Source organism: Rhinolophus ferrumequinum, chromosome 11 (genome assembly GCF_004115265.2).
Source record: "Rhinolophus ferrumequinum isolate MPI-CBG mRhiFer1 chromosome 11, mRhiFer1_v1.p, whole genome shotgun sequence".
Lineage (NCBI taxonomy): Eukaryota > Metazoa > Chordata > Mammalia > Chiroptera > Rhinolophidae > Rhinolophus > Rhinolophus ferrumequinum.
The window spans coordinates 41,793,003-41,805,685 of record NC_046294.1 but is presented as its reverse complement, the minus strand read 5'-3'; the positions used below and the strand labels follow the sequence as shown (position 1 = coordinate 41,805,685).

At 42.8% G+C, this 12,683-nt stretch overlaps 1 pseudogene; it reads right to left on the bottom strand.

The window, feature by feature from the left end:
* Nucleotides 1-5,221: 5,221 nt before the first annotated feature.
* LOC117029937 (cytochrome c oxidase subunit 7C, mitochondrial-like) lies at nucleotides 5,222-5,413 on the bottom strand (annotated as a pseudogene).
* Nucleotides 5,414-12,683: the final 7,270 nt, after the last annotated feature.

The window sequence follows — 12,683 nt, the reverse complement described above, 5'->3', positions numbered from 1 at the left end:
TTTTATGGGTAACTTTGTCTTTTCTTTTTTTGCTCAGTACATTTGTATATGAAAATTTAGCATAAATAGGCAAATATTTGGAAGAACCTGAAGTAAGCCAAAGGTTGTTTATTCAAAACTTTTGTAATTCTTTATAGGTCTATGGATTTTTTTTTAAGATACAAGAAAACTAAGGTACTTGTATGAGTTTTATTTTTAATAATCTAGTCATTAACAATTTAAGAGCAATATTTTTATGTAGCACTGTACAGTTTGTAAAAGCTGTAATTAACATAGTCAACAAGTATTAAACGCATTATTTAGGTATTGAGAGAATGCAGAAATAAAATGTCTTAACTGTCCTGAAAATTTTAGTGGTGAAGATAAGTTCATTGTCCCTATGGTGTGAAAAATGGGGTAATGTTTGCACAGGTTGTGGGAGCACGAGGACAAAGTCAAGGCAGGGTTTCCTGAAGGACCAGAGACCTGAGATGACTCAAAGGACCAGCCAAGTAGAGAATTAAGGGAGGGTGTTCTAGGCAGTGGTAGTCAAATGTGCAGCTCTAGGAACTAGAATAACTCAGGGAGGTAATGCTTGAAAAGGTGAAGAGCTTGAGATTCAGAAGTTCATGCAGCTATTAAAGGTGAGATTCAAACTGTCTCCTCTCTGCTTTCTCCAATGCCATATATAACTTGATGTGAATTAGTTAATCCCCAAATAACAAAAATGTAAGTTAAAAAGCATTTCCCAACTGATGATACACTTCATGCAGTAACCAAACAAAAGTTTGTTGGTAGGTAGATTGTCCCTTGGAGAGCAATTTATGGAGGGATTTAACCTAATGCTGATAGTAATTTCTCTAATATTTTGCTCACTGCTCCAGGTTTTGGCTACAAATGTACTTTTGCATGCACATCCTCACAATTTTGGAAGCAGGTCCATCATCTCACTATTGATATTTCTCCCAGGTGTACCGAGATTAGCAGAACAGCAATATTCTCCCCTGGCCATGTTGCCGAAGTCAGAAGCCACTTTGGTTTCTTCAGGCACAGCTCCCCTCTGGTCACAGTTTGGAGCCTGGAGATGATGCAAATGACAGATGTGGGAAATGCCGCACTGAGGAAGGGGAAGGTCTGTCTAAAACAAAACCTGACTGATCTTTTGCCTTTGCTTTTCTGCCACTGCCCTCGGGAACTCTGAGCAACTTCATTGTCCTGGATCCCAGACGTCAGTATTAGCTTTTTTTTAAGGTATAACTGACATATAACATTAGTTTCAGGTGTACAACATAATGATTTGATATTTGTATGTATTACAAAATGATCACCAATTTAGTTAATATCTGTTACCATACATAGTAGTTAGTAGTTACAAAAATGGAAAACAATATGGAGGTTCCTCAAAAAATTAAAAATAGAACTATGACCCAGCAATTCCACTTCTTGCTATTTATCTGAAGGAAATGGAGACACTAATTTGAAAAGATATATGTACCCCGTGTTCATTGCATCATTTACAATAGCCAAGATATGGAAACAAACTATCCATGGATGGATGAATGGATAAAGAAAACGTGATACAGTATATTGGAAGGCAGGCTCTCAGGCAGCACAGAAAGACTGAGTCTCTCTGTCTGTTACCTCTTGCTGTGCCCTGACAGTGATAGCTATGTGAGATGCTGCTGGATCACTTCAGAGGGAGAACGCAGAGATGGCATCCACCAGCCTTTGTTCCCTGAGGACAGCTCCATAGATCCCAAGATGTGTGCAAAACCAGAAGCCTTCCCCTCAGGCCAAAGCCCCTAGACAAGCAAATAAGCCTCTTTCACAGGAAGGGGGGTATGTTTCAGTCTGATGTCTGTGCAGTGCCCTGGGGATAGCAGACTGCCAAGCACTATCTCTCAATTGTTAGTCACATGGGACCCAGGAACACAAGCCCCTGCGGCTTCCAGAGCCAGAAAATCAAGGGGCGTCCCCTGGGTTCCAACCACAAAAACTGGCCACCAGATTTAAAAACCAGGGTACCAGCATGTGAGGAAGCTCCCTTTGGAGAGATGCTGGTGCTCTGGAGGACAGCAAGAGAGAGATTGAGCATGAAAATGGCGCCCTGCTGGAATGAGGCAGAGGGGGTGTGCAAAAATGGCACCCACCAAAAAAAGCAAAAAAAAAAAAGGAAAAAGAAAAGAGAGAAGGGGGGAGAGAGAGAGAGAGAGAGAGAGAGAGAGAGAGAGAGAGAGAGAGAGAGAGAGAGAGAGAGAGAGAGAGAAAGAAAAGAAAAAGAAAAAGAAAAAGGAAAGGAAAAGGAAAAGGAAAAGGAAAAGGAAAAGATGGCGCTTGCCAGCTGCAGCAAGTCAGTGAGCAGGAGAATTGCAGCCACTGGCTGGAGCATGAAGATGGCCGCCACGAGAGAAAAAAAGATGGCGCCTGCAGGCTTTAGCAAGGCACAGGGAATATACAAAGACGGCACCTCCAGCTTCCATCTCCACAGTATCCCAGCAGTCCCCTGCCCCTGGTCCGATGCTTTAAAATTAGCCAAGTCCCGGCGCTTTTCAAAGACTGCATCTCCTGGCCCTGAGGTGAGTGTGTCTGTGCTCAAGCTCTTTAAGAGCCCTTTCTTAGTTTGTCAGAGCCGCACTGGTCTTTTGGGTGGCAGTCCTTTGCGTTTTCACAGCTAGATGTTTTAGGGGCTCGTCTCTCAGGTGCGGATTTTAAAAGTGGGGTGCCCAATGTGAGGTGTAAACTCTTCACTTCTCGGAGAAGCTCTGGGTTTTGAGTTCCCCCTGGATTGTGAGTTGCTGCGCCAGGGGCTGTGGGGTTTATGGTGAAGTTATGTCTCAGCCTTTCCTACCCCCCTCCAATGTGGGGTTTTTGTCCCTCACTTGCCTGATTTGAAGGAGTCATTCTGCTAGTTTTTAGGCTTTTTTCCGTGGAAATTGTTCCATATGTGGCTGTAGATTTGGTGCATCGGGAGAGGAGCTGAGTTCAGGATCTTCCTGTGTCGCCGTTTTGAGCCGCAACCCCAGCCTTCCATTTCTTAGTGGGGTCGGTGCTTCAGCAGAAAGCAGCAAGGACTCGTTGGTTAAGAGATACAGGAGTTCCAGAATTCAGGAGTCCTGGAATAGAATCTTGCTTTGTGATGCTGAGAGGCATGTGACCTTGCTCAAGGTACTTCCCTACTTAGGCCCCTTTGCTCATCTAAAACAAGCCATTTCTCCTATGCCGTAAATTTTGAAAGCCTCAATTGGATCTGTCACAATTAAAGAATGTGAATTGCATTGGCTTTGCTGTAAATTCAGAACTAGACCAAGTACCACAACCATAATTAGAGCTCTTAAATTTTAAGATCAATTTTGCTTAAATTGAGGCAAGAAACGCCATTTTGTTATCCTGACACTGTAACTAGATCACTTCCTCCGCTGAAATTTCTATGTTTATAACATGAGGTTTCCTAAGTGGGCAACCATTCTACTTCGGCAGAAGACTATACGTAACTCATAGGATTGTTGCAAGGAGTATGAAGGCAGGTTCAGTGATGAGCTTGCGTAAATTCCCAGTCAAGTCCTCCCTAGAATCCAGTGGGTTCTGAATGCCTGACAGCATTCACCAAGCTCACCATCCTTATTCAGACCAAGTGAGTACTGGGTGGGTTACTCTTTCACAGGTCCTTCTTTTAAAAATCCTTGCTTCTTCCTACTTCCCCTTGAGAAAAATATTTTTAATCTCCAGGAAATAGGACTTTTAAAGTATCCCTTGTTTTGATTCCACCAGTGACCAACTTTTTACCTGGGAGAGTAAGTAGCCACTAGAGGCAAGAAACTCCTAGAACTAGAATTTGGAGCATAGGCCAGTGCAGTTTTTTCCTAAAGGTAGTTTCTGACCATGATCTTTTGGGTGTGTTAGATCAGTACGTGTCGTCATCATACATGCCATATACATCAGGAACTCAGGAAAGGGTATGTGCTACAGGCAAATCAAGTTTATCTAGATCTCAGTAGATCTCAGTCCTCTGATTTGGGTGGAACAAGTAAACAGACTGTAGCTCGTCATCAAGGTCTCACTTTGCATCAGGCTCTGGCCTCTAGCCCAACTCTGACACACTGATGTGACAAAATGCTTCACCTTTCAGCCTCAGTATCCCTAATTATAAAATAAGGCTGTCTGAGATCCTTTTAAGTTATATATTCCAGGGTCATTGCAGATAAATAAATAAATTAATTTATTTATTTTAAGGAAAGCTTTTTTATTGATCGAGAAGGCACCAACCGAGAAGATGGGAGACCTACTGGTGCCTCTCATCCATCTTGCTCGCTGGACTAGGTTAAGGGTTTTTAAGGAGGTAGGGAGAATAGGTATGTGGAAATGCTGGTGGGGCAAGTTTTAATTGGAGGACCTTGGAACTTGGCCATTTATGGTAAGGGGCATCAGCACTGGATCTTCCTGAACAATGGATCCATCGCTTCTGAAAGGGTTCGGCTATTCAGGTTCTGGTTATGTCCCAGACCTTTGGTTCTGTGGCAGGGGGAGTGAGACTCTGTTTCCGGGTACAGCTGGAGGCCATTCTCTCCTCTGCGCATATTTACGCTGCGTGACTTGTGGTTTTGGCCTGTTGTCTCCATTGCAGAGAATTTTAAACAAACTGTCTAGTCTGCCTCAACTGCATTAGTAACTTGAGGTCTTTCTGTTTCAAGTAATTGAAAAACCATGTCTGCTATTTTAGGCCTACTTTTTTTAAAGATACAGATAAGTTATGTTTTGCTTATGAAATATATGTACTTGCTCTTGCTTTTTTCTTTTCTTTATTCTGCTTACTACAGCAAAAATGTAACATTTTTCATTTTGAAAACACTGAGTTCTGGAAAATATCTCAACTTTTAATGCATTTTCTTTAACATAGGTGAATGATTCTAGATTGCCACTATTGCAACATTCTGGGGGCAAATCTGTATTTGTTCATGCAGTCCATAGCGAAGTAGTGAAGAGAACATTTATGAGGTGCAAGACATTGGGTCTGGATTTTCAAGTGTGTTATCCAGAAGTCACTAAATTTTTTTGTTGTTTGCTTTTCTCCCCTATTATCACATTTTGTGTTTCAGAGAAGCATTAAGGGTGCATGCCGTAAGTTTTTTTTACAAACATATCTAGTATGTTGAGTTCAACAGTTTGATCCATTTTTCAAAGTGACTGCACCTCTTAAATGCTCCCCTTCATATCTGTTTCATGGATTAAGTAAAATAAAACATCCTTATTTCTTAAGCAGTTGGTGTCTTAGTATAAAAGAAATGTGCGGCAAATCTAGATCCAAAGTACAGCGTCATCATAACTAGCAACTACCACTTGTTTTTTGCTGAAAATAACAAATCCTCCCTGGGCTCTCCTCATAGTGGCTCTTACAGACCACAGGGGTTGTTAACCTTTGGATGCTCTGTCGCAACATAGCATTGTTGGGAGGCCTGCAAAAGGCACAGAAACTGAAAACAGAGGAAATGGCGGTTCTACACCAAGTCCTCCTTTTTTCACGACCTAGTTTCCCTGTGTGCAAGGACCGGAAGGGCCAGAAGTCACTTAATTTTGAATTCACCTTCTTGTCAATTCTATCTCCTAAATAGATCTCTAATTCAGTGTGTTCCTCAGTGTTTTCCATGAAACAGTAGTCCCAAAAGGTAACCCTAAAAAAGAATTTGATAGCCAAATAAGTTAGAAAAGTGCTGCATTCTATAGCCCTATTGCAAGTAGGGACACTCTTGGTGACAAATCACAGAAAACACCCATCTCAAACTGATTTAACAATAAGATCCTGAATTGGACATCTGGTGGGGCTGAGGAGGAACAGTTCAGTGAGAACACTCAGTATTGTGAGAGACTCAGGTCATTCATTCTTTCTGTCATGCATACAGAAGAATATGTGATGTAATAAAATATGAAAATAATACAACACTTATACCACTAACCAGAGGCTCGCTGTACGCTTTCTCAGTTGTACTCCTCTCCATTCCCACATATGAGTGAGGTATTTAACCCTCTTTTGATGATTCAGGGTCATAATTTGAACATTGGTTATTGCTGTGTACTCATATAGAAAGTGAGGTGTGTTAGGCTCCTCACCTCTGCCCTAAATGACCCCAGACTATTGATTGAAATATCTATTCCTATGTCTCCACCAGACAGTGAGCTTGAGGACACGGATTATGTCTTTTTCATCTATTTTCCAAGGGCCAAGCATAAGACTTGACATGAAGTGGGTGCTAATTTATATTTTGTTTTTAAAACTGAATTTCCTATCTAAAGAGGGAGGTTGCGGGAAAGAATTGGACTCTCTACACTGCAGTCTCTGGTAGTTCCATCCTTCTATCCTACAAAGTGGTTTAGCAAATTTATTTTGTTGGAGTGATGTTTACACTTAGACTGTCACTGACAGCCATTTGGTCTGAGTCCAGGAGTACCTGGACGCAGGCATGAGGCACAGTCATGGCAGCCATCAGCAGATGTGCTGCCAGACTCTCCACATGGCTGTAAGTTACAAGGTTGCTGTTTCTTAGAAACGGTTCTTACTGCTCACCAGATTTTGTTCTCATGTTGACAACTGTGAAGGCACTGAATATTAGTCAAACTACTGAAGGATTACTACTCTTGAGCATGATCCTAGTAAATGAACTTGTAAGTTGGTCTTTAGTCCCAGACAGGCTGGATTCCTCCAAGTGGGGTGGAGTGTTTATGATAGCATCTTCTCCAAAGAGGGATCAATGCCAAAACCTTTGTTCTCTCCTGGACTGTTTTGTTCTTTGGAAACAATGCTGCTTTGATTTCTCCAAGGGGAGCTAGTGCTTTAATTTCCTTAACTGGAAAGAAGTGGAGACTCCATTTCCTGCCTCAGCCTGCTGCTAGATTGTCCTGGCCAGCATGTGTGTGCCCGTGCCTGCGTGCAGACACGTTCCTCCTTATCTGGTCCTGCTGCTGCTTCTAGCATGGAGTGGCGGTGGAAGCAACGTAGAGGAGCGCTCCTGGGCTGAGGACGTAGGAGAAGGGAGAACTACTATATTCCTTGGCCATGAACAATTATGTGAGGGCCAAAAGCTGGGGCTGGTTTCACGGATGTTAACACTTTGCAGCCTGCAAACCTCTTGCTGGTCTAGTCTGAACTCTGGCATTGAAACCATGCGTCCTTCTTTTCCATGGTTTACAGAAATCGCAGATACCAGATTTCCACCCTTCTGATCCTCTGAGAGAACTCAGGGACTCTTCCTGATGGAATCTCACATTGCAATCAGCTGATCTTGTCCACAGCCTCTATTTAAGATAACTTTGAAGCCCTCAGCTGTCACATGAGCTGGCAGTGTGCTCCCAATGACTGTCACGCTCTGGCAGGTGGCTCCTTGTTCCCTGCAGTGGGGGGCAACAAGTGCCTTACAGTTTTTTGGCCCCAGGGAATGGGATCTGAGAATGGGGAGAGGGTTTGACCTTTGGAAAGAACTGGGACCTCTCATTCATAGTAAAAAGAGGAGAGTCACATATTGTGTCAATACAGGTGGCAAGTTGGTATCGATGGTAGAAAGGTATGGGGGCAAGAAGGGGATAGAATTGCTTCTCAATGAAGTAGAAGCTGAGTCCCAGGCCACCCTGGCTGGGGACAAAGTACAATCCTTGGTGGTCACAAGGGGGCCTGTATTAGGTTGTTTATCAGGGCTCGTAGAACTTTAATGGGCTAACAAAGAACCTAGGAATTATGATCCAGGAGGTCTGGAGTGAGAACAGATATTTTACATTTCTAACACGTTCTAAGGTTGTACTAGCCCAGAGACTACACTTTGAGTAGAAAGGTTGTATATCATTGTAAATGCACCCTTGCTAGAGGAACACCCACAATTTTTTTTCAATGGTGCTAAAAGGCCTGGCAAGGCAATTTCATCAGCTAGGGGAGGGGTGTAGAGTACTGGGGAGGGGGAAGGAAGAGTCAGAGAAGGCTTAGGGAAAGAGGAGAAGATGTGAAATAGTTATTTTTGAAGATCAGGAAAGTGAGCATACCAGGAAGTAGTAAAGTCTGCTGGCATGAATGTCAAAAGATCTGGGTCCTTAGAAGAAAGGAGTACAGAATACTGGTGCCAAGCAAGTGGACGCTGGCCACACCAAGGCCATCGGCATCAGGGGACAGCCAGGTTTCTTTCAGAGCAAGAAGGGGACAGGGATGTTCAGAAGGAGATCTAGGGTACAGGAAATTTGCCGGTGATAGAATGTGGAATACAGAGGGTGTGGAGGAAGTATTCGAGAACAGGGTGTGGGGAATTGGCAGATTCGGAGATGTATGGAGAGGTTAGGAGGTGAGAGTCCAGGGTGGATGACTGGGGTCCTCAGGCTTCCGGTGGGCTGACGTGGGATTGCGGCATAATGGGAAGATGGGTAATAAACTCAGGCTACATAGAGTGGGGCTGGTGGCTGGTACTGTCTCCTGAAGCTCTGTGATGCACACATCTTTTCGCAGGGGCAGAGGGGACGGGCGTAAGAATGACAGGAGTGATGTCACTGGTGGAACAGGAAGCTCAGGCAGCCCTTCTCTGGGGGCCCTGTTGCATTGTAGCACTGCAACATGAGGCATTTGGATGCAACCTCTTCTCTGCACATTGCTGTTGATGGTGCTTTTTAATATCAATGTATTTAAACAATGCAGTGTCCGCATTACTCTGGTGATTTAGTATTCACTGCTTAGCATTTCCAAAGACAAAGCAATACGTATGTTTTGAGCCCCAAATATCATATGTGCCTGAATATAAGGTGGACTGAATATAATGTAATCAAAACCCCATTCTCACTCTAAAAGTTCTCTCACTGCCCAAAAGGTTTTTCATTAACTTACATGTATAAACTTTTGAGATGTAGGCAAAATAGTTCAATATCTGCTAATAACATTTAATTCATTAATTTCATTACAAATGCACATTTAGAATTATATATTATATAAAATAGAACATTGACTAAGAACTAGTGCTTTTCTCCATTCACATTTCATAAAATAACCTTATCCAAAGTCATCACAAAATCTTTGACCAGGGTCGTGGACTTGAGCCACTTTTTGAATCATCTAAGAAGGTTTTCTAGAGAACATTCCCTTCCCTTCCATGGCATTGTCTGAGATCAGGCCTGAGACTGCTGGAAATGGCACCCTGAACTACGCATGCTCATTTGCATCACATCAGGCATTTGTTCTTTCCATTTGTCCACTACTTGAGTATTTTCCACTCCATTTAGTGTACGATTTTTAAAGCAATCCTTAAAATGCTTGTCAGTGACTTTTGCTAACTCTTTAGATTGTGTGGTCATGTCTCCAGGAATAGTGGTTAAATCTGTGTTCAATTTCTTTGTGCTTTTTTTGTTTTGTTTTGTTTTGTATTTTTTACACCAAACCCATCAGGGGTCTCCATAAACATCAAAACTATTAGGTTGGTGCAAAAGTAGTTGCAGTTTTTGCAATTATTTTTAACCCTTTTAAACCGCAATTACTTTTGCACCAACCGAATAGGATTGTTTGGACCATTTCAGGTTAATGTGCCATCCCCAGACAGTACATCGTGTGTAAAACAATAATTGAGAGGGCTTCACATAATAGGAACAAGTTGTTAGAGCTAAAATGTCAGTCCACTCCTTCTGTGGGGGGTAATTTGGGGATGAAATGCTGTGCGGGTGTCTATCGTATGGGTTGCCACGTTTTCTTTCATTTTCCCCACCTTTAGAAATCAGCTCCAATTTTTTTCTATGTCTGATAGAAAACATACGAGCTTTAGAGTTATTCAAACTCTAAATCTTAGCTCTTCCAGTGACAACGATGTGACTTTGGATGGTGGCTTCATCTCTCTTAGCACCCGTTTGCTGCTATTTAAATTGGAATTCTGATGTCTGCATCCCAGGACTGCTCTGAGAAGCAGGTGCAGTAATGTGTGCGATGGGCCAGGCACACACTTTGGTCCAAAAAAATTAACCTTTTTTCCTATTGATTTTTAAGAGCTTTTTGTGGTTAACCTTCTATTGTGTGTCTGGCAAATATTTTTCTTAGTTTGTCCTTTGTTCATTTTAAGCCAAACAGATTGATAAACAAATCCATCACACTTTCCTTTATATATATTTTTTCTGTTACGCAGAGGTAGATTTTCCATGAAGTTAAAGAAGCTTATACTTCAGGGCCCCCGCGTGCTCAGACCTCTTCCAAGGCCCTATACCTAATTTTGTATTCTCTTTATTAAAAGAGCCCCTCAAATTATATAAACTTCAGACCCCACAAAATCCGTAACTGCCCTTGTTATCATGCTTTACTTAGGCCACCCCATTTCAAACTATGAAATTTTTTAATGTGATTAACTTTATACCTTTTTTAAACTTATTTTTATTTTCTAATTTTTCAGTGCTAAAGAGGATTACTAGTGTAGTAATTTTCTTCAAAGAGCTCACTTTTATCAGAACTGATGGAGCTCCACCAATCATTCATTCACGTATCCATTCATTCATCCATCCAAACCCTTCCCTCACCTTTTGCACCCAGCTGAGTCCTGCAGCAGCTGTAGGGTTCTGGGGAGGAAACAGAAAGAGGGAAGATGGAAAGGCTGCATGTGGCTCTAGATTGGGGGAGGCGGGCATGCAGAGGTGGGAGGTATATTCATTTCCTGCGGCTGCTGAAACATACTCGTAGTACCACAGACAATTTCTGTTGTTTCGTAAAACAACAGAAATTTATTCTCTCACAGTTCTGGAGGCTAGAAGTTGGAAATCAAGATGTCAGCCCCTAAAGGCTCTAGGGAATAATGTGTTCCATAATTTTCTCTTAGCTTCTGGTGCTGCTGGCAATCCTTGGCATTTCTTGGCTTGTAGAGACACCACTCCAGTCTCTGCCTGTGTCATATGGCGTTTTTGTAGATATTTATGGAGTACCAAACTACTCGTATGTGCCAGGTACTATGCCAGTGCTAAGGTTGTAACAGTGAATGAGACAAAGCCTTCGTATGGAGCAAACATTCTGGGTGACATGGATGTGTCTCTTATAAGGACACCATCATATGGGATAAGGTAGGGTCTAACCTAATGACCTCATCTTAACTTGATTACATCAGCAAAGACCTGATTTCAGTAAGGTCACATTCACGGGTACGTAGAGTTAGGACTTCAACATTTCTTTTGGGGGGACACAATTCAACCCATAACGGGCATTCGGAGGCTGATTGTTGCTCACCTCAGGTCCTAGGGCCCATCCCTCACCTGCACCTTCACGTGGTCACCAGCTCGGATTACACACTTCCCAGAAGGAGGAGCTCACTGCCTCTGGGAGGAGTCTCTTTCCCTTTCTTCCTTTTCTCTTTTCCTTCCTTCCTTCCTTCCTTCCTTCCTTCCTTCCTTCCTTCCTTCCTTCCTTCCTTCCTTCCTTCCTTCCTTCCTTTCTCTCCTTCTCTCCCCCTCTCTCTCTCTCTCTCTCTCTCTCTCCTTCCTCTCTTCCTCCCTCCCTCCCTCCCTCCTTTCCTTCCTTCTTTTCTTTCTTCCTTCTCTCTGTCTCACTCTCTCTCTCCTTTTCTTTCCTCTTCTTCCGTCCCCCCAATATGCAGGTTGGCATAGTGGTGACGAGCGCTTGCTCTCAAGATGCAGTGCAGGGCTTGACTCATGACCCATGACTTAAAAGCTGTGTGTCCTGGCACTTAGAAAGAACACACAGAAGGTGCTCCTGACTACTTGTTGAATTATAGAAAGATCTTGGGCAAGGTAGTTAACTTCTCTGACCGTTTCCTCATCAGTAAAATAGAGACAAAGCACCTGCCTCAAGGAGGATGGGAGGATTAAATGACATGATTAATCTAATGTACCTAGTCCAGCCTGGCATATACTAAATGCTCAAGAGATGTTAGCTAGAATAATCATAATCATATGCCATAGCAAAGCACTGGATAGTATTAATGAGTGATTAATATTATTAATAAATAATAATAGGGATCCTCCAAAGACAGTCCATTCCACTCAGAATAAAAGCCAAAGTCCTTTCCATGTCCAACTAGTTCTGTCTGTCGCCCATGTCGCTCTCCAGTCTCAGGCCCCTATTCTCTGCTCAGCCACACTAGTCCCCTGAGTATCCCTCAGACACTCCACATGCGTTGCCACCTCAGGGTCTTTGGCTTGGCTTCCCCTCTGCCAGGAAAGTTCTTTCTCTAGTTATCTGCACAGATCACTCCCTCGCTTTATTGACATCTTTAGTCACTCCCTCACTTTATTTATATCTTCATTCAAAGGTCACTTCCTCCGAAGGCCTTCCTTGAATACCCCTTCAAGTAGCTTTCACATCATTCCCACTCTCTTATTCTGCTTCATTTCTCTACCTATAGTACTTTTTACTACCTAATAATCCATAGTTGTTATGTATTGTCTCTCTCTCTCTCTCCCTCTGTCTCCTGTCACCCAGAATGTTTGCTCCATACGAAGGCTTTGTCTCATTCACTGTTACATCCCTAGCACTGGCATAGTACCTGGCACATAGCTGGTACTCAATAAACACTTATGAGATGAACGGACTTGTAGAGCGATCCCATACCTGTCCAACACTGTTTTTCATTACCTGTCTATCTGTCTCCATGCAACAACCCTAGAAGATACACAAGCCAAGGATAAGGCAAATGAAGCCCCAAGAGGTGCAGCAATTGGCTTAAGCCATGGCACTAAGCAATGGGGAAGCTGGGACGCAAGCTTTG